This window comes from Maylandia zebra, unplaced genomic scaffold (genome assembly GCF_041146795.1).
Source record: "Maylandia zebra isolate NMK-2024a unplaced genomic scaffold, Mzebra_GT3a scaffold11, whole genome shotgun sequence".
Classification (NCBI taxonomy): domain Eukaryota; kingdom Metazoa; phylum Chordata; class Actinopteri; order Cichliformes; family Cichlidae; genus Maylandia; species Maylandia zebra.
Genome location: NW_027490041.1, coordinates 2,096,544 through 2,118,345, shown reverse-complemented (window position 1 = coordinate 2,118,345; position 21,802 = coordinate 2,096,544). Strand labels below are relative to the sequence as shown.

At 41.2% G+C, this 21,802-nt stretch overlaps 2 long non-coding RNA genes across 2 annotated transcripts in view; one reads left to right on the top strand and one right to left on the bottom strand.

The window, feature by feature from the left end:
• Window positions 1–21,802, top strand: part of LOC143415910 (uncharacterized) — a 366,388-nt gene that overhangs the window by 36,378 nt on the left and 308,208 nt on the right. The gene's annotated exons all lie outside the window — the stretch shown is intronic.
• On the bottom strand, window positions 7,171–19,307 carry LOC143415908 (uncharacterized). The gene is made up of 3 exons (XR_013096336.1): window positions 19,242–19,307; window positions 14,963–15,142; window positions 7,171–7,433 (listed from the first exon to the last, which is right to left on the bottom strand). It is a non-coding gene; the product is annotated as an uncharacterized LOC143415908 (long non-coding RNA).

Below are 21,802 nucleotides of genomic sequence, written 5' to 3'. Positions count from 1 at the left end.
TGAGTAAATATTTCTAAGCATAAATGACAATCAACAATATAAACCTTACAGCTGGTTTTAATAACAGAATTCATTTGTTTCTCAAATGAGAAAGAGATATCGAGAAACACTCCTAATCTTTAGTTCTGAACTTTTCCAGTGGGCCACGGTCAACATTATTAGATAATGCTAATTCTTTTCCCTTACATTATAACAATGTGAGGAGTTAATGCTAAGTATACTGCCATTAGCGGCTAATTCTAATTAGGGGTGAATAATTATTAGTAGCTAATGCTAATATCGTTTTCTCTTCCCTTTTAACAATGTGAACAACTAGTGCTAGGTAGGCTGATGCTAGCAGCTAATGCTAATTTGACGTGAATTAGCATTATATTAGTGAGGAGTTAATGCTAAGTAGGCTGCCATTAGTGGCTAATGCTAATTTTAGATGAAAAAGCATTAGCAGCTAATGCTCGTATTGTTTTCCTTTGCTTTGTAAGAACGACAGCAGCTAATGATACGAAGTCTACCATTATTAACAATTGTTAATTTGATGTAAATTAGCATTATCTGATAATGGTAACCCTTTTCCCCTGCATTATAACTATGTCAGGAGTTAATGCTAACTAGCCTTCCATTAGGGGCTAACTCTAATTAGGTGAATAATTATTAGCAGCTAATGCTAATATTGTTTTCCCTTCCCTTTTAACAATGTGAGCAGCTAATTCTAATTTGATGTGAATTAGCATTATATTAGTGAGCAGTTAATGCTAAGTAGGCTGCCATTATTAACTAATGCTACTTTGACGTGAATTAGCATTATGTGCTAATACTAATACTGTTTTCCCTTACTTTTTAACAATGTGAGCGGCTAATTCTAAGTACGCTCTTGTAAATAGCTAATTCTAATTGAGTGTGAATTAGCATTATTCAATAATGCTAACACTGTTTTCTCTTACTTATTAAAAATGATAGTAGCTAATACTAATACTCTTTTCCGTTGGGTAACAACGATGTGAGGAGTTAATGCTAAGTAGGCTGCTTTTAGAGGCTTATTCTAATTAGGGCTGAATAATTATTAGTAGCTAATGCTAATACCGTTTTCTCTTTCCTTATAACAATATGAGCAGCTAATGCTAATTTGATGTGAATTAGCATTATATTAGTGAGGAGTTAATGCTAAGTAGGCTACCATTAGCAGCTAAAGCTAATTTGAGGTGAATAAGCATTAGTAGCTAACGCTAATACCCTTTTCCCTTGTGTTATAATGATGTGAGACGTTAATGCTAAATAGGCTTCCATGAGTGACTCCTTTCCCTTGCATTATAAAGATGTGAACAGTTTATGCTAAGTAAGCTGCCATTAGCAGCTAATGCTAATACTGTTTTCCCTTTCTTTATACAACTTGAGCAGCTATTGCTAAGTAGGCCACTTTTCTCTGCTAAGGATTTGTGTGACCATGATGGAAACTCTGATAAGCTAATGCTACTAAGCTAATGCTGTTTATGGGCCCTGTTAGAATCAATATTTCATTCTCATTCTGTTGTTTGAGAACAATAACAGAAAAATGTGCACTTGAGAACAAATTTATTGTGACTTCAGCTGTGAATGTACAGTTTGTCATTATTTAAGCTTCCATTTCCAAATGTTAGCTGACACTTTATTAGGTACACTGGTATCTATATCAGGTACACCTGTGACCTAAATGTTCCTGCAAACAGACTCCTTGGAGACCCCTACATAAATATCCATGAACTATCCAGCTAGACTAGTGTGTCTGTCCCTGAAAATATTCCTGCATGTGTGATTGTTCATGTCTCATCTGCAGGAAACAAACAGGAAGTGAGTGAAAGACACGGGAAATGTTTCCAGCTCTTCCTCCTCTATCAGATTTTCTCTCCATACCTGAGAGTGTCCAGTCTCCAGCCTGGATCCTTCAGTCCAGCCGACAGCAGCTTCATTCCTGAGTCACCTGGATGATTGTAGCTCAGGTCCAGCTCTCTCAGATGGGAGGGGTTGGAGCTCAGAGCTGAGGCCAGAGAAGTACAGCTTCCTCTGTGATCAGACATCCTGACAGACTGCAAACACACAAAACAACAATCTATCTGTCAACAGTTGTTTTCTCTTTGTCACAATAACATCTATCCATTTACATCCATTCAATGTAACTTTATTTATAAGTGACAATACCCAACAGACAACAACAGTCATCTGAAGCTGTTTAACAGTGTAAGGTAACCGCCTCCACTGTGAGCAGCACTTGGTGATGGTGGGAAGAAGAACTCCCTTTGACACAAAGATCCTCCCAGTGAAAACAGGCTCCAGGAGGAGCATCTACCATGACTGGTTGCAGGGTGAGGGGAAAGGGAAGAGATGAGCTCAGAGAGACAAGAACAAAACACAAACTAAGGAGAGAGAAGACAAAAGTTAAGGAGAGAGAAGACAAAAGTTAAGGACATGCAGTAGTGACATATAAAAGCATCAGGAGTGAAAAGAGGGGAGAAGAAAGCAGAGCATCATGGGAAGTCCACCAACAGCCTGAGCCTATAGAAGCATAACTAAGGGATGGTTCAGGGTCACCTGATCCAGCTCGAACTATAAGCTTTATCAAAAAGGAAAGTTTGAAGCTGATCTTCAAAGTAGAGAGGGTGTCTGTCTCCTGAACTCAAACTGGGAGCTGCTTCCACACCCAGTCCAACATAGCCAGGCTTTCTTTGCTGCTTTGACAAAACCTCAAATCCCAGTCAGAGATGATGAGCATCATCACAGTGATGATCATTTCTCTGTAACCCAGGCTTTCTGCTTCAGGATCTGTGCACGCTCACAGGACAAGGAGACCTTAAAACATCATTTCACTAACTGGATGGACTGAGCTCAGCCTACAGATGAACTGGTGCCAGAGATCATAAAGAACATCAAACAGTCAAATTCAACACTTTAATGGAAATATGAGATTAATGCTGCAGACAATCATGAAGCTGCTGAATTCATGAACATCAAGAATGCAGCGAGTGGTAAAATAAAGATTTGACCTCAGTGTGCTCAGTGTTCCTGTCTATTCCTAACATATTCCTAACATGATAGCTGCACTTTAGAGCTCTAAAACTGGAACTGACACATGTTTAAACTCTACATGTTACTCAGTACATTCAGTTCTGACACTCGCCCACAGTCCAACAAAGGAAACATGGAGATCACATCAGTTTGTCACCAAAGTCTAATTATTAGGGCAACTTAACCTGTTATTATCTCGTTAACTCATTAACTGATTAACGTCAGCAATTATTTTAATCACAGTTTTTAAAATCATGATTATTGTGAAAGTGCTCACTGGCTCTGAATATAAAAGCCATGGGTCACAGGAGGGATGTTGATCAGTGCTGGCTTGAAATGGGCGTCAGTATGCGTCTCAGCCAATGGGAGCATTGAGGGTGGGCCTAATACTACTGCAGCGCTCACATGACCCAGGACAGAAAGAAAGGGGCGGGGACAGAAACATGGAGACAGGTACAGATCTTTGACATGTTCATTTTAAACTGTTCCAGGAGGCAGTGTTGATACAACTAAAGTTATCTGTTGTTGAAGAAGTCGGTCTGAGGAACGTTCTTAGGATCAACAAATGACGGCATGTATGAGCCTCAAGACGCAGCATCACAAGAAGAACACATGAGCTGTAGAAAAAGGAGAGACTACGAAAGCCACGGCGTTACAACATGAACCAGCTGTTGGTCTCTCTGGAGACTACTGGGCGTGGCTGGGTAACCATGGTTACCTGGGAGTTACAGAAACGTGCAGAACATGTGATTCATGTTGCACAGCAGTGGGACATTTGAAATAAAGTCAGCACACTCAGTACAGATAGTGCATCAAATATGATGCTGCTGCCAGACGTCTGCCTTTGAACACGTCCCTGCATCGCGCACAACACCAAGGTTGCCATGGCAATCACAGCTGACAGGGACAAAGTGCACAGCTGGAAGCCTGCAGGTATATTTAACATGATGTATTTCTCAGTGTCCTGTCGGTGTGTGAGAGACAAACAGCCTCTGTATGTGTGTGTAAATACAGCATGAATATGTAGAGGACATGTTTGTGGATATAAGTAAATGAAAGCTCTGCGTCATTTGAATCTTCTTGTTTCTGTTGCAGGTCTGTGACTGAACTTCTGGGAGGAGAAACGTTGGTTTCATGCTCTGTGATTCTGTGTTTTGTCATCTCTCTCAGGTGATGGAGAGCTCAGATGATGACCCCGCCTACGTGGTCAAATTCAAGTATACATTCAGAACAGACCTTGAGACACGCAAGCAAAATGCCAACATTGTATATGTGAAAACTGCTGCTGGAGCCAGATTCAAGGAGCTCAAGTGTTTACCCAGATCTTACTGAACATACTGCAGGAACAGAGGGTTGTTGGAGGGAAACCTGTGGAAGCAACAACATCCGAGCCACCAGAGAAGAAGTTGGCCCTGTTGGTGCTTCATCAGAGTGTGAACAGGAGGAAGACTCAGCTGAGAACAGTGTGGTGGATACAGAGCAGAGCCCACCATCAGTACAGAGGCCTGTCCATTAGAGTGCTGCTCCAACATGCAGCACATGTACTTGGCCACAGCTGCAACATCTGTACCTGTGAAAGCTTCTTCTCTGTTGCTGCTCATATTGTGCAGAAGAAGAGAGTTTCTTTATCATCAGAAAATGTCAATGAGCTTGTGAGTCTTAGCAGCTGGCTCGGTGCAGAGGAGGAAGAACATGTCAAGTCAGAGGAAGATAAATGCAGTTCATGTTGTCAACTCAACCTGGACTGTTGAAAGAGTTTTTCTTTGTCTGGTTTCTGACTGAGATTCTCCAAAGGAAATCCAGCACAAACACACACTTCACACACTCAAAGTCCTGCACAGTAAATGAGCTGATGAGCGTTTGTGCTGCTGCCTGATAACAGAACAATAGTTCTGCTGCTTCCTGTTCTGCAAACACACATTTATAAATGTTCACTTGCTGTTGATCAAAGGTATGTTGGTGGCTCTGGACGCTGAGGGAACTTTGTAAAAAACTAGATCAAATGTTAACGTCCTGGCAGAGGCAAAGAACTTTGATTTGATATTTGATTAGATTCATGTTTCAGCTCAGACTGACAGAAATATTTGAACTGCTGCTGTGTTAAAGGGAACACTGCTGTTAGAAAGCACCTGATCTGTTTCTGCACACTGAATGTTGCACTTCTCATACTGCAGTACTATTAAAATAAGTACACAATGCACTACTTTTGAACTCATGATTGAATGTTGCTGTAACAAAGCCATTAATGTGATTCAAAGTGTTCATGGTTTCCCAGCACAACAAATGATTGCACAAGTGTGACTGATCCACTTTCTAATGTGTGTGTAGCCCACACTGTGTGTCACTGTGTCACAGGTGAGTCTGTGTGTCCAGGTTCTATGAGGACAACAGGATATAGTGACTGAGTCCAGCAGCTTAAAGTCTGACTCCATCCTCCATTTAAATAACTCACAGCAACAACTGAATAGCTTTGCCTTTGTGTAGCTGACACTTCATTTTAATGTCCTTCTATTCTGGTTCATCTGGTCTCAGTTTCTATAAGCACACAGGTTTCATCAGGACTCTATGACCTCAGTGATCTTTGCTGGGCCTTAATGCTCTGAACAAAGCTGCACATCACAAGACTAAATAGAAATGAATCAGTCTTTCATTCTCACTGCTGTTTGACTTCAGCTCTCAATGTCCCACCATAACCCATGGAAAGAATTACTGTCCATCCAGGCTGCTGAACATGAAGCTGAAGAAGGTGGAGTATTGTGAGGGCTGATGGAGATGATGATGAGGAATCCAGGAGCAGTGGGTGGATGGCAGCATCAGCATGAAGGATCAGTGTGAGAACACATCATCATCCACAAAGGAAACCAGTCTGAGTGTCTGACGCTCTTGTTAGAAAGACACAGTCCCAGCAGTTAGCTTGTCTGCTAGTTAGCTGAGAGCTAACTCACTTGTACATTGAATACCAAACTGTGTAAACCAGGGGTGTCAAACATATGGCCCGTGGGCCAAATCCAGCCCTTGAGATAATTTCACATGTCAAATATTGATGAATTTTCAGGCTTGCTGATAATCAATGTGAGCACGGCTGAGGTTTTATTCTGATGAGCAAACCATGTGGCCAAACACTTTAAGAGACAGACTGGGATCATACCATTATGTGAAAGAGGACATGTCCCATAGACAGCAAGGGTAGTGGTAGAGACCAGTACACAGAGAAATGGGAGCTGTATTGAAATGCAAGCGTGTCAGGAAAGAGTGAAAAGGCAAAATGAGCAGCATCTGGCTGCATTTCAGTGATATTGGAGAGCACAAAGCTGAGTGCAACATTTATACAGGAGATATACAGGAGACGCTGAGAGCAGAACTGATAAAATTAGGAGCTGGCTAAAGTGAGACCCATTTTTATTTCCACCCATTTTCCATTGTGGAGGACAAAAGGTTTCAAACTGGTCCAGGTCTTAAACCTCACGTGTTCTTCCTAATAGCAGTAAATGGATAGAAATAAGGCTTTTATGAAAACACTGAATAAAACTTGCTGCCTTTAAAAAGACTAAATGTACAGTTCAGTATTGAATACTACATAAAATAAACTATATATAAAGTGTGTCTGAATGGCAGAGATGCAGAAATATGTGCATATAGCACAGAGCCACGGCTCAGTGTCTGAATGAGTCTCACAGACCTGAATGTGCTGTTGAAGCCATTTATAATTATAACGTAATTCTTTACTCGTTTGATCTGCTCCTTACCACAAGCCACCAGACGTAGAAGGTTTTGGACTTTTAACTATATTTTCTGAAGTTTTACAACTTTTCTTACTGTTAAAAACCTCGTTATGGCCGTTCATGCTGTACAAAGTAATTAGACATGTGTGGTATCTACAGAAACGTCAGAATCTCAGCTAAAAGTTCACAAAACCATCTCAACAACCACCAAACAGCTAAAACAGCAGGTGAACAGATCACACAAAAAAGATGTAAACACAAATCCCCCTGATCATCTGTTTTTTAAACATGAAGCGTCGTTTTGGACGTTCATTTACTGCTGGTTCAGTGAATTTTGGTTGGACAGTGATGAAACCTGCAGCCTCAGAATCTGTGAGAAGTCTGCTTTCAGCATAAGAGTATGTTGCCCTTCAAAACACCTCCACTTCTCCTCTTATTAGAGGACTGCCTTATTATTAATCTGCTAATTCTGTCAGTTGATGAAAGAAAAATGCTTGATCTCACCTGAGAGTTTCCAGTGTACAGTGTGGACTCTTCAGTCCTTCAGACAGAAGCTTCACGCCTGAATCCTTCAGGTTATTGTTACTCAGGTCCAGCTGTCTCAGATTAGAGGTCTGAGAGCTGAGACCTGAGGCCAGAGCTTCACAGCTTCTCTCTGACAGGTCACAGTGACTCAGTCTGAAAAATAACAGATAAACAATTACAAAAATAAAACACTTATGTTGAAGTGTAATGAGATACTATTATATTTAGCAATATTTCATCTTGTTTTGTCAGGAAACTGAGCACTGATGCAGAGCAACATGTGGAGAGAATCAGAGGAGAAGAAGTGAAGAGAGAACAGCAGTAAAACAACACTGAATTGTTCAGTGTGCTTTTGATATCAACAGAATGTGTCAAACTTCTTTATTTTGTATTTGTTTTAGTAGAATTGATGATTATCACTTAGATAACAACCACAGGCCAGGTCTAAATTGCACTTTGGTGACAGTTACACCCAGAAATATTTCAGAAACGTGGACAATTTGTGCTCCAATGTATTCAGTATTGAACAAACTGAGTACCGATGACCACTTAATATTTTTGATATTTTATTTGAGTTGTTCCACCTGATCTGTGTTTTTTTTTTTTTTTTTTTTTTTTTTTTTAAATGACATCAGAAACAGCAGTATGCGACATTACGTGATGGCAGAGCTTCAGTTCATCCTTTGTCATTTTTTTTTTTTTTTTTTTTTTTTTTTTAATAAATAGGACAGGGGGAATGAATGAGAGAGAGAGGGGGAGAGAAAGAAAGAAAACCCAAGGGGAGAAGAGACGGTGAGAAGGGGGGGGGAAGAGAGACAAAAAAAAAAAAAAAAAAAAAAAAACTCCTGGGTCACCTGTATGGAGAAAAAACAAACAAACAAACAAACAAACAAACAAACAGAGGAGACAGCAAACAACAAAGAGCAACATAATAATAGAGAAAACAAAGCACCATCACAATAAACTAGCTAGTCATAGATATCAGTATTTACTAAGTAATAAACGATATTGTGCAGCACGCAAGATAGACAGCGCACAGTGTGCTTTGAGGCAGCAGCCAAGAAAGCTTTAGTCCGCGTCTGTGAATACCCATGTGTGCATACCTGTGTGGATCAGCATGCTTGCATTCCAAAGGTTTCTCCATGTAATGATCTGCTAGGGAGTGTGGGGGGGCCACAGCCCCGTCCTCCAGGGTGTGAAGCGGGTATGGAGGAGATCAAAACTCCAGACATCCAGAGGCCCCCAGAACACAAGAGACCATGGAAGACCAACAGAGGGGCAGCCGCGCCACTGTTCCAGTAAGAGCTGAGGAGAGTCCCAGATGAGGGCTCACTCAGCAGCCGCGGAGCAGAAGCCAGGGGGGGTTGCAGTGACGCGCCCGTGAGCTCCGCCGGCCCCCAGCTGCGCCTGAGTGACCGAGCCCTAGGCCGAGAGGCCGGGGGCACCCCACCTCCAAAGGGGCCCGAGCGAGCCCCAGGCCCCAGGCCCCGACAAGCGGCCGCCAAGGAGTGAGCCGGTGTGTACCCGGACGCCCACCCCCAGACACAAAGAACCACCAACACACCGACACCTGAGGGAGTCCGCCACCGGCAGGGGAAGTGGTGGTGGGTGGAGATAGGCCTCCAAACCTTGGAGGGCCTGAGGTGTCCCCAGAGAGGTGGCGTCTGATACCCAACCTGACATATAGACACAGACATACAGGCACACACAGACACAAACATCCATTCCCACCCTCATGCTCTCATATGCACTCACTCCACACTCAACCAACGTGGAGACAGACATAAAGAGACGCTGTACACACAATCACACTCCCCAAGCGTACTCTACAAACCGGGTCTAGGTACCCTTGCCCCTGGAGGGGGGAATTGCACCCAGACCCAGGTGGTGTTACCCTTTTCCCTGCGGTGGGGAGAGGCAGACCACCCCGACTCCGCAGCAGCAGGGAGGCCCCACACCCCAGACCGCAGTCGGACGGCCAACTCCTCCTACTAGCCCTCCCGCTCCAGCAGGCCGCAGAGAATGGGGGTGGGAGAAGACTCCAAACCTCCCTCCACCCGCTCATTGTAGTGTTGATGCATATGTGTTCTAAGGTGCAATTAAAACCCAGGAGGGCATGGAGCTACCTGCCAAGGAGCAGCAGGTAAGCGCATAGTCCCTCCTGCTAACCCTCAATGACTAAGTGTATTTAAAATTGAGAGGTGGGCAACGACGTCATGTACTTACAGAGCTTTGTTGGAGGCTTTGACCACTGGCAGCAGCCTCAGAAGAGCCTTTTTAAAGGCTCATGTTCTCACTTAGATCATTTATTTCTACTTACATTTCATTCTGGGAAAAATGGGGATTACTTTGAAAATGGGAACTATTTTCCCCCAAAATCAGCCCTGGATTAGTAAATCACTCCAACATGTTCTCAGGCAGAAGAAGCTGTCTTGTTATGAGGGAGAGAAGAAAAGCAGCTAAAATCAGGTGTAAAAGTAAAGCAGAGGATGAGCTGAATAAAGGACACTCAAGGCTGGCTTGGAAAGGAATGAAGTCCATGGTGGGGATGCAGAACAAGGAGCAAAGATGAATGTGATGCTGAATCAGCAGAAGACTTGGACTCATTTCATTCCCGCTTCTTTATTTTTATTGACATTTTAGAATCACTATACAATACCATCAACTTCAGCTATCTTTCAGTACATATATTTTTTTCTTTTTTTCTATATTTAAACAACTAAAATATCCATACAATAAGAATGACAGAAGAAGAAGAAAAGACAAAGAAGCAAAACAGGAAACAACAAACAACATAAATAAAAAATACATAAGGAAAAAGAAAAAGGAAAGAAAAATAAATAAATAAATATAGGGAGTGTGTTTTTGTTTCCATTAATGTAACTAATTTTTCCTGTAGTCTTCTAGTAGTTAACAAAGTCAAAATGCAAAAGCAAAAACTGGCCTGCGTTTTCTAATGTAGTCCATCCATTTCTTCCATCGTGATACAAACAGGTCCCTCTTGTAGTTCACATCTGCTGTCATTTTCTCCATTCTGTAAATGTCCAGTGTGATGTTCATCCACGTGTTCATAGCTGGGCTCTCTGAAGAAAGCCATTTTTTTGTGATGGCTTTTTTGCCTGCTGCCAGTAAAATATTAAACAAGTATTTATCGTTCTTTGTCCATCCTTCTGGCATAAGTCCAAAACGTAGAGTTTTACTTTCCAAAGGTAAATATCTTCCAAATGTCTCTTGTATTGCTGCATGTATTCCCTTCCAATAAGTTTTAATAACATGACAGTCCCAGAAAATATGATAGTGATTTGCATTTGTATTTCCACAATTTCTCCAGCAAGCGGGAGGGTTACCTTCATAGTGAGATTTTTGGAGAGGTGTAATAAAATATCTTATCAGGCATTTCCACCCAAATTCCCGCCAGCTCTGTGAGCTGCTACATTTCCATTGATATGCCCATATTGTTGTCCATTCTTCCTCCTTTATCTCTATTCCTCCCTCCATTTCCCATTTTGTTTTGATATACAAGGTTGAGTGTAATTTCATATTTGTTAATCCTTTATAGAGGTCACCTATAATACCTCTATTTTTATTTGAACTGCCCTTTTAAATACGTCTATCAGCTGTTTACTCAGTTCAGCCTTAGCTTTTATCGTTTTATTGACAAAATGCCTCATCTGTAGACATCTATAAAAATCCTGTGTTTCTAATGAATATTTATCTTTCATTTTATCAAAACTAATTAGTCTGCCTTCCTCCATTACCATACATAAAGCTGTTAATCCTTTATATGTCCAATCTTTGAATCTGGTGTCCAATTTATTTGGAGCAAAATGTGTGTCATGTGCACACCACTTAAGAACTGCTATATCCTCTTCTAGTTTATATTCTTTTATTACTGTTTCCCAAATTTTAAAAGTCAACTTGATCCATGGATTTTCAATAGTTTTTATTAAATTTTGCAAGCTTCTGTCTGCTATAATAGCTTATATGGGGATGGAGGTCAGACTCTCCTCAATAACTTTCCATTGAGCGTCATATGAAGGATTACATCAGCATATCATAGGCCTTAATTGTGCTGCCCAATAATATTCCCTAAGAGAAGGTAAGCCCCACCCCCTTTTCCTTTGTTAAGTTGTAGGGTTTTAAATCTAATTCGGGGCCTTTTTCCTTGCTATATGTATCTTGACAAAATTTTATCCCATTCATTAAACTGTTTCTGGTTAATTTCTATTGGTAATGTTTGAAATAAATATAATAATTTAGGAAGAATATTAATTTTAATTGAGTCTATTCTCGAATATAAACTTAAATATGGAATTAGATTCCATCTCGCTATATGTTCCTTAATTTTTTTCTGTATTGGTAAATAATTTCGTTATAATAGTTCTGTAAGATCCTTAGGTATTATGACTCCTAGATATTTAAAGTACTCTGTTTGCCATGCTAATTGATACTTATTTTTAATTTCTTCTGATGGAATATAGTTGTACTTAAGCAATTGTGTTTTACTCATATTAACCCTATATCCAGATAGTCGACCAAAGTATTCAAATGATTGCATTAATTTAGGTAAAGAGTTTGATGGTTGACCCAAAAATATTAAAATATCATCTGCATAGCAGGCTAATTTATGCTCCTTTTCATGGATATTAATACCTTCTACTTCTTTATTTTGTCTTATATATTGAGCCAATGGTTCCAGATATAACGCAAATAATAATGGTGAGCACGCACAGCCCTGCCTTGTTCCTCTTTGCAGCTTAATACTATTTGATAGGTAGCCATTAATTTTAATCCTTGCCGTAGGGTTATCATAAAGTGCCTGTATTGTCTTAATTATATTTTCGTGAAAGCCAAATGTATGCAAGACTCGGTAAAGAAAGTTCCAATTAACTGAATCGAATGATTTTTCTGCATCGATACTGATTACCATTGCTTCTATTTTATTCTTTTGAATATGATTAATAATTTGTAATGTCCGTCGTACATTATCTTGTATTTACAAAGGTATTTATATACCTTTGTTTAAGAAACATTAATCTTTTTTAAATTTCATATGTGGTCAAATCATTTATTTCATTTCTTGTTTTCCTAATTTCCTCCAATATATCCTGAGATGTTTTTCTTTCATGCCTTTTCTCTAATTCTTATTTTGTAGCTCTTCTAATTTCTTATTTCTCATCTTTTTCTTATAAGAGGATATTGCTATAATTTTCCCTCTCAGGACAGCTTTTAAGGCATCCCACAGTATAGCAGGAGACACCTCACCATTGTCATTAGTTTCCATATAGAAGTGAATCTCTTTCTTAATTTGTCCTTTAAAGTGAGGATCATTCAGTAAGCTTGAATTTAATTTCCAATTATTGAGTTTTGGTTGCACGTTTAAATCAACAGACAGGTATACTGGTGCATGATCGCTTAACTCTATTGCTCCAATTGCACAAGTGTTTATTTTATCTTTATTTTTCCCAAAAGTTATGAAATAATCTATTCTTGTGTATAACGAGTGCGGTGAGGAAAAATAAGTATAATCCCTTTGGTAGGGATGCAAGTCTCTCCATATATCAATTAGTCCCACCTCCTTCATCAATGTATTTATGTTCTTAATTAATGTTTTAGTATTCTGTGCTTTTCTATTGGAAATATCTAGCTTTGGTTGTAGATGTATATTTAAATCTCCTCCGCAAATTAGGAAACCTACTGTCTCTGTTACCATCACATCTATAATTTTCTTAAAGAAATAAATATCGCTTCCAGGGGTTGCATATATATTTAACAACGTGACTGGGTTCCCCTCAATGTTCCCCCTTACCAAAATATAACGTCCCTCTTTATCACTTATCTCAGATATTTTTTCAAAGAGTAATTTGCTTGATAACAGGATAGCCACTCCGATCCTTCGTCCAGTTTTATAGGAAGAGGAGAAAACTGTTGTATAACCCATTCTTTTCAGTTTTTCATGCTCCTTACAGTCTAGATGGGTTTCCTGTAGATACACTATTTGTATTTGTTCTTTCTTCATTTTAGTTAAAATTTTATTACGTTTAATTGGATTCGACAGGCCATTTACATTATATGATATGATTTTTACCATATCTTTAAGCATACCCTTACTATTTGAATATTATTAATGTGACAACGACATGTACCATCAGACCACTCCCTAAACATACATAAGCAAATGTTAATATTAACATTAAAGCTGTATAAAACAACAGCTACAGAAATAAGCTTTATTTGGTCAAAGAAAAAAAAAAAAAAGACTTCCAACTGTGTGGTCTCCGATATGACCCTAAGTAAGCCCCGATAAAAGAGGGGGCTTCGAGGGGGGCCTCTCTCACCTCTATGTGAGACAGGGCCTTCATTAGCCAGCAGGCCAATGTCCATTCTACTAATAGCATAGGTAGCACGTCCACCTATTTTCAATTTCTGCATTGCCACTTCAGCATATTATTTCGAGATAAGAAGTCTTTACCAGTGTATATGGCTATAGCTTGATTCCAGCTTTGATATCATTGATTTCAATGAAGAGCTTTGTGATTGTAGCAAAGGGCTGGTAGCTCTGAGAGTCCCACTGATGAGGCGTTTGTGAAGGTTCGCAGTCATCTAAAGAGCTTAGAAAAAAAGGCATCTGGACTTCTTTAAGTTTTTTGAAGACGTTTCGCCTTTCACCTCTCATCCAAGAAGCTTCATTATTTCTAGGGTCAAATGGTGGAGAGTCCCAGATTAGCCTGTGTACAAACAGACTTCAGCCATATGAGAGTGAGTGTGAGTGAATGAGAGCACACACAGGACACTCTGATCTCTGAATGTGTGTGACGCAGTGAAAAAGAGGATTGTACTGGATATACTGTGACTGACAAACAGAGTTTAAAGAGAAAGGTGTTTGGATTAAAATGGATTATGCTAAAGTGAACGTGCTAATGAAATCTGAACTGACTGAAATGTGAAGTGAAGATAATTCAGATGTAAAAGAGAGAGAAACTGATAATAAGGTGGGGCTGGAGATCAGTGAAGGGCATGTAAACACCTGATTGGTTGAGTAGATATCAGATCGACAGTTTCACAGTTTTCCCTGTGGATTATAACTTTAAGAAGATGTAACATTCATCAAGGAATCCTGCTCTCCGGATTATTTCCATGAACACTGAGCTGGAACACATCTACAGTGCTGGAAGTGCCCATCTCACCACCAACCTCCCTGTGCACATTCACTTTTCAACCCTTTGTGAGACACTAAAGGTGTAAATCTGAGTATTTATCTATGTTAGTCCGAACACCTCTAATAGGTTGGTTTAGTCTTTCCAAGTCATATCTTCCCTTAGATCTGCGGTCCAGGCTCCTAAAATCATCCTAGTTTAACAAGCACTACAATCTAGAGGAGAGCTGCACTAACAGGTGTGACTGATAAGATCTGACCTGCAAGGATACTCATGTTTATGTATATCAGGACAAGCAGGGAAGACCTGGACATCAACTCTGTCAGGCTGCCCGAGTCCTCTCACCCACATCAGCTCAGAACTCTGCATTATTTACTGAGTCAGACTCAGAGGATCAGGGATCAGAAGTTCTACAAAGAGTAGAACCAGACTTCCTGTATAGAGGTGTGTGGGCCTACTGATCCACAGTGTCAGCACAACTTTCACATCATATTCATCTCAGCACAACTAAAACATGTGACTGACCTCAGAGTTTCAAATCGACATTGTGGATTCTCCAGAAGAACACACAGCTGCTTCACTCCTGAATCCTGCAGGTTGTTGCAGTCTACACTCAGGTCCAGCACTCTGGGATACGAGGGGTTGGACTTCAGCGCTGCTGCCAGATAATCACAGCTGATCTCTGACAGATCACAGTCCTTCAATCTGAATAAAAAATGAAAGATGTAAGTTTATTAGACAAAGTGTGAGCTTGAAATCATTCAGTGTTTCATCATCTGTTCAGAGCTGAAGAAGGTTCAGAATGTAGAAGTTTAGAAAATGGAAACTCCAAACAGCTGAAGCCAACAGGAAGCAGCTTCAAACAAACAAGAGAAAAAAATGAATTTTTCACATTGAAGTCGTACATTTATCATAAAGTTGTCAAGTTTTGCCGTGTGAAATAAAAAAAAAAACTGAACAGGAATCCTCAGAGTTGAACCCTCTGCACAGAGGTTCAGGTTCCTCTTCAGGTCCCAAAGTGCAGAACAACAAGGTTTCAAACAGCTTTGTTCCAGCAGCATCAGCCACAGAAATGCAGAGATAATTCTTTGGATCTCTTGGTTGTGTTGTATGATGCTGTGTTTGCATATCTGGTGTCTGTGTTGCTTTGTGAGTCCTCTCACCCACATCAGCTCATCAACTCTAAACAGGAACGAGCAGCTCATTTCAAAATAAAAGGTTGGAATTGTAAAGAAAACAAACAGAGCTCATAAACTGAAACTGATTTCATTTTTCAGCTGGAACATTTTAGTTGTTCCTTTTTCAATACATACATAATTATATTTACAGTAAGTCTTATCATTCCCCTTTTCCCTGCCAGTCACCGCCAATGTTCCCTCTAATGTTTCATGTGTCTGAGCGAACACAAAAACTCCCTGAGCGTCCCTTGGACCACTGTGAGCAACAGCAGACGTGTGCACTGTGGTCACGCCAGCATCTTATCAATCCAAGTTACATGGTTTATTAAAGTAATCAAATTACAGCATTTACATTTATGTTAGGCTACTTTTAATTAACTGCTTTAGCCCACTTACAATGAAAATTAAAAACAACCTTGTTGATGACCTGTAGCATGTTAACACTATTGGAAGTAAAAATAACTTGAACTCCAATTTTGAAAACACAACTTTATTTTTATAAAGCTCTGACTTGTATTATGAGTCTGTGGTCTGGGAGAGAGTCTGTAACTCTGTCTGCAAAATACAGGATATAATGACCAATGTTGGGCAGTTAATTATATAGTTACTTCTTCAAAAAAGTAACTGAGTTTTGCAAACAACAAAGTTTGTTGCAATAAATACTGAATACTATCATTGTTATAAACAACAATACTATTCAGGAAGAAAACCAAACATTGCAGATATTTTATCATAACTCTGGTTTTACGCGGCCGATCAACACAATTTAAAAACTGGTATAAAGTCCACACTTTTTCCCTCAGTTGCTCCGTCTGTCCTGCTCACATCTCCAATGGTTGTATACGTTGTCATTAACGTGGCTTCACCTCATCATCAGCCACTTTGCTCGCTATAACACCGGTGTTGGCACATAAGGACGCTGTCATAGCCTGTCAGCGACGTTGATTAGCTGCGTATATACGAATGTGAATCGCGTGATTGGCTGGACTATGGGATAAGGTGGCATCGTTCTAATCCCATATGGGAGCAGCCAGTCACTGACTAACACTGCAAAACAGAATTGTTGAAGATTTAATTTTTATTTCAATTGAGATTTGATTTTTTTGTGTGCAACACAGATTTTCTGTGCGCAGAGACCGTGCCAGCAGCGCGCAGTTGCACGAGCGCAGCTTAGAGGGAACATTGGGCACCACCACAGTTCACTTCAACAAAACTTTACTTCAGATTTGTTTTCATGTTTTGATCCAGTGATGAGAGCCGTTTCCCCCATGTCCAGTCCTTGTACTAAGCTAGGCTAAACATGTCCAGGGCCTGTCTCTGTGCAGCTTTTAATCTGATGTTTATAAGGTAGAAATGGAGGAAGAAGAAAATGACTTCATCAATCAACATGCAGCTACCAACCCAAATGGTGAGGTGGTGGTTAGTTATTACTGTTGTTTCTGATCCCCTACATTATCCTACATTCAAATACACTCAACAAAAATATAAACGCAACACCTTTGTTACTGCTCCCATTCCCCATGGGATGGACGTAGAGACCTAAAATTCATTCCAGATACACAATATAACCATCCCTCCCAAACAGTGGTCACAAATCAGTCCAAATGTGTGGTAGTGGGCACATCTGCTATATTGAGATAATCCATCACACCTCACAGGTGTGCCACATCAGGATGCTGATCTGACATCATGAGTAGTGCACAGGTGTACCTCAGACTGCCCACAACAAAAGGCCACCCTGGAATGTGCAGTTTTTTGCGCTATTGGGGGTCTGGGGACCCAGAACCGGTCAGTGTCTGGTGTGACCACCATTTGCCTCATGCAGTGCAACACATCGTCGCATGGAGTCTATCAGATTGTCAATTGTGGCCTGTGGAATGTTGGTCCACTCTACTTCAATGGCTGTGCGAGGTTGTTGGATATTCGTGGGAACTGGTACACGCTGTCGTATACGCCGGTCAAGCACATCCCGAACATGCTCAATGGGTGACATGTCCGGTGAGTATGCTGGCCATGCAAGAACTGGGACATTCTCAGCTGCCATCTGCCCTGAACAATGTGAACCATGATTCATCCGTGAAGCGCACACCTCTCCAACGTGCCAGACGCCATCGAATGTGAGCATTTGCCCACACAAGTCTGTTACGGCGACGAGCTGGAGTCAGGTCAAGACCCCGATGAGGACGACGGGCATGCAGTTGAGCGTCCCTGAGACGGTTTCTGACAGTTTGTGCAGAAATTGTTTGGTTGTGCAAACCAATTGTTCCAGCAGCTGTCTGGGTGGCTGGTCTCAGACGATCTTGGAGGTGAACCTGCTGGATGTGGAGGTCCTGGGCTGGTGTGGTTACACGAGGTCTGCGGTTGTGAGGCCGGTTGGATGTGCTGCCATATTCTCTGAAACGCCTGTGGAGACGGCTTATGGTTGAGAAATGAACATTCAATGCACGGGCGACAGATCTGGTTGACATTCCTGCTGTCAGCATGCCAATTGCACGCTCCCTCATTGCTTGTGGCATCTGTGACATTTTGCTGTGAGACAAAACTGCACATTCCAGGGTGGCCTTTTGTTGTGGGCAGTCTGAGGTACACCTGTGCACTACTCATGATGTCAGATCAGCATCCTGATGTGGCACACCTGTGAGGTGGGATGGATTATCTCAATATGGCAGATGTGCCCACTACCACACATTTGGACTGATTTGTGACCACTGTTTGGGAGGGATGATTATATTGTGTATCTGAAATGAATTTTAGGTCTCTACGTCCATCCCATGGGGAATGGGAGCAAAAACAAAAGTGTTGCGTTTATATTTTTGTTGAGTGTATATTCTCCAGCTACAATAGTGTTTGTGTTCCTAAAAGGATTTCATGAATGTGTTATTGTTCATGTCACATCTGTATGAAACAAAGAGGAAGTGAGGTTTATCCTTCATGATCACAAACTGTTCCATGTAAACCTGAGATCTGTGTGGAGCAGCTGACCTGTACGATGTGCTCAACACAAACATTATTTACCATCAGTTACTGTGTGACTGAACCACGTGGGTGTATGAAACATCGCTTTCAGTTTTAATAGCACATGGCAACATTCAGACGTGAATCTATACAGTAACACTTTGATTTGTTACAGTGAGGAGACTGTTGAAGGAACGATGAGGGGAAACTGTAACAGCAGCAACAGAAACCAGGAGACAAAGCTGAGGTCTGGGTTCCTCTATGCTACACACAGCCTCCTGCTCCTGGACTTTAGTAAACACATAAATGTCTCCAAGTACACTTACTTCAGAAACTCTATTAAACTCATTACAAGTTTACTTCAGCTTTAAAATACTCACAACATCAGCACACATGAGTAAACAAAGTAACTCACACAGCTACTGTTCAAGTTTAGTCATCTTTAATACAAATATACCTCATTATTATGAATCTCACAGCTACCTGCTCATTGAACTGAACAATAATTCTGTTTGACCATTAAAACAAAATATGTGACTGTAAAAAAATCTTCAGACAGTAATTAAGAATCTCCTAAGCAATCCAAAGATAAAGAAAAGTTCACCTGCCAATTCTATAAAGCTTGGTTGTTTGTACAATAATATCATTTAATGATATGTTTGGATCCTGACCTGAGAGTTTCCAGTGTACAATGTGGACTCTGCAGTGCAGCAGACAGAAGCGTCACTCCTGAATCCGCAGGTCATTGTTACTCAGGTCCAGCTCTTTCAGACTAGAGGACTGGGAGTTGAGAACTGAGGACAGAGCATCACAGCTTCTCTCTGAGAGGTTACAGCCACTCAGTCTGGAAGAAAACAAACAAACAATTAAATCAGTCAAATGAAACATTTTTAATGCCAGCATGCAATACAATTATTGGTTAACTAAATAGCTTCATTAAAACACAACTCTTCTTCTATAGCAGCACTTACTCCTTGTAAGCTCCACCTGCTCCACCATCTGAGTCAGACGACATGAAAACAAACTGTAAATCTAGTAGAAACATGATTGGAAATCTTCTCAGATCCATTTGTACATTTAGAGCCTGATCCTGAAATATAGCAGCACGGACATTCACAGCAGCAAAGGGTTCTTGCTGATCTGAGCTGGCTTGGCCCTGGCTTATTGAAGATTAAAGAAAGCGGAATCAGCTGTTCAAACCCCCACAAGGCTGCCCGCTGTGACTGAAACAATGGGACACGTCGTGACTTCTCAAAATGGGCTCATTGAACGCAGCACGGATAAGATCTTGAAGAAGCTCATGGCGGTCGTGAGTTCTCAGACTTTGCTCTTTGAGCGCAAAACCGATAACCTCTCGGAGAAGCTCGTGGCTCTCCAACGGGAGATTGAGAGACGAGTGACGGACTGTTAGATCAGCTGTGAAATTGACATGCAGTTGTTCGCACCAAAGAAAACCACCATCATCTCATGCGGCTAACATACCGGCGCCAGCTGTGGTCTCAAGGCTGGAGCTGAACATAACAAATCTCACCCTGATAACAGACGGTGTTTAGACTGTTCCTTCCCATCCTAAGCATGCTTATCCCCTCCCGGTGCAGACGGTGGGTCGAGGGGACCAGCGCAAATGCTGCAGGCCCGGATGCGCTGTCTACACCGGCTGTCTCTCACCTTTTACCCATCCCTGCTGCTTGTCATGTGTTTCTATGGCGCATTAAGAGTTTTCATGTGCTCTGCGCTGGGGTCATTTTTTTTGTCTGTTCTCAAACTGATCTCCCTGTTGGAGCTCAGTTTGGGAGGAGTTCTTTTTTCTCCTCATCTTTCCTGATGTTGTGCATTTTCTGCTGTTCGGTTCCGGGTCGCTGCTCTAGCGGCTGACCGGCCAGCTACCTAGCCTGACCCGTCTCCCCAATGTGATGTTTGTGTATTGTATGTACGGTTGGAAAGCTCAGTATCCTAATTGCCCCTTGAAAATAAATACAGTGTTCTGAATCTGAAAAAATTACAGAAGACGACTCTGTTCAGTAAATATTACGCTCATGCTGTCACCAAATACCAAAGGTAGGTAAAACTCTGGTTGTTGCAGCCATCCAGTATGACATGCTTTGTACTGTCCTGCTGCAGTTTGTGACACCTGGTTGATGAGTTGTGAAGGATGATGAAACAAACACTTCACTCAATGTTTGTCTTCTAAACTGGATGTAATTTGGGCAGCCGATAGTTTTTCTTAATCTATCCCAGCTGCAAATAGGAACACAACAAATAACTAACTTTACCCACTTGGATCCTTATCATTCAAGATTGTGAAAAGATTCTCTACTCAGAGAATACTGGTGATTTTAGATGAGAGAGATGATTTGGAAGATGATGAAGGGGAAGAGTTTTCACAACTCGAGGCCTTTTGTCTTCACTGTACAGGACAGAGAAGACAGGAAGGGAGGGAGAAGTGAGGAGAATAACACACAGGAAATGGTCTTGGGCAGACTCAAACCAGGCCCTGGAGTCACGACTCTAACCTTCAGTGCATGGGTCACCTGCTCAGCCAGGTAAGCTACAACAGTCAGCAGTGTGTGAGTTAATTTGAAGACAATGATGACTATAAGTCAGGAAAAAAAAATACTATCATCAACCAACAAGGGGAAAACAGTGAGCTTGAATGACCAAGCTTTGACCAAGGGTGGCTCACTCCTCGGTCTTCTTGCCCAAGGAGTGAACCACCCTGCATGGCTATCAATGTGGTGCAACCAAGGCCATCATACAGTACAGGCCATCCAAGCTGATTTTAACTTTTCCTCCCAGATACCACCTTAGAAATCATCTAGATTAGGATATGTTGGCTGTTCTAGATCCAATCACAACAAACAGAGAGCTGCTGTGTGTCCAAGGTGAACAGGAAGAATATATACATGCATAAAGTCAATAAAGTCAGAAGGTTTGCTTTAGACTGTGCTGCAGTTTATCATCAAAGACTGACAAACAGGCACCATGCTGCCAACAAATGGCATCAAGTCTGACTTTTTTTGTTCTTTTTTTTAATCAAGATTAAATTTTATAGCAACCACAGCAGAGATGACCAGGGAAGGTGTGCTTGAGGGGATATAGCTACAACAGCTGGTTTCAGACTGAAGATGAACTGAGGTGCTGCACCCAAGTCTGCAGGTTCAGGGAGGGACAAACATCTGCTGCAACCAGATTGGAGTGAGAGGAGAGAGCAGGCCAACAACAACAAAGAAAC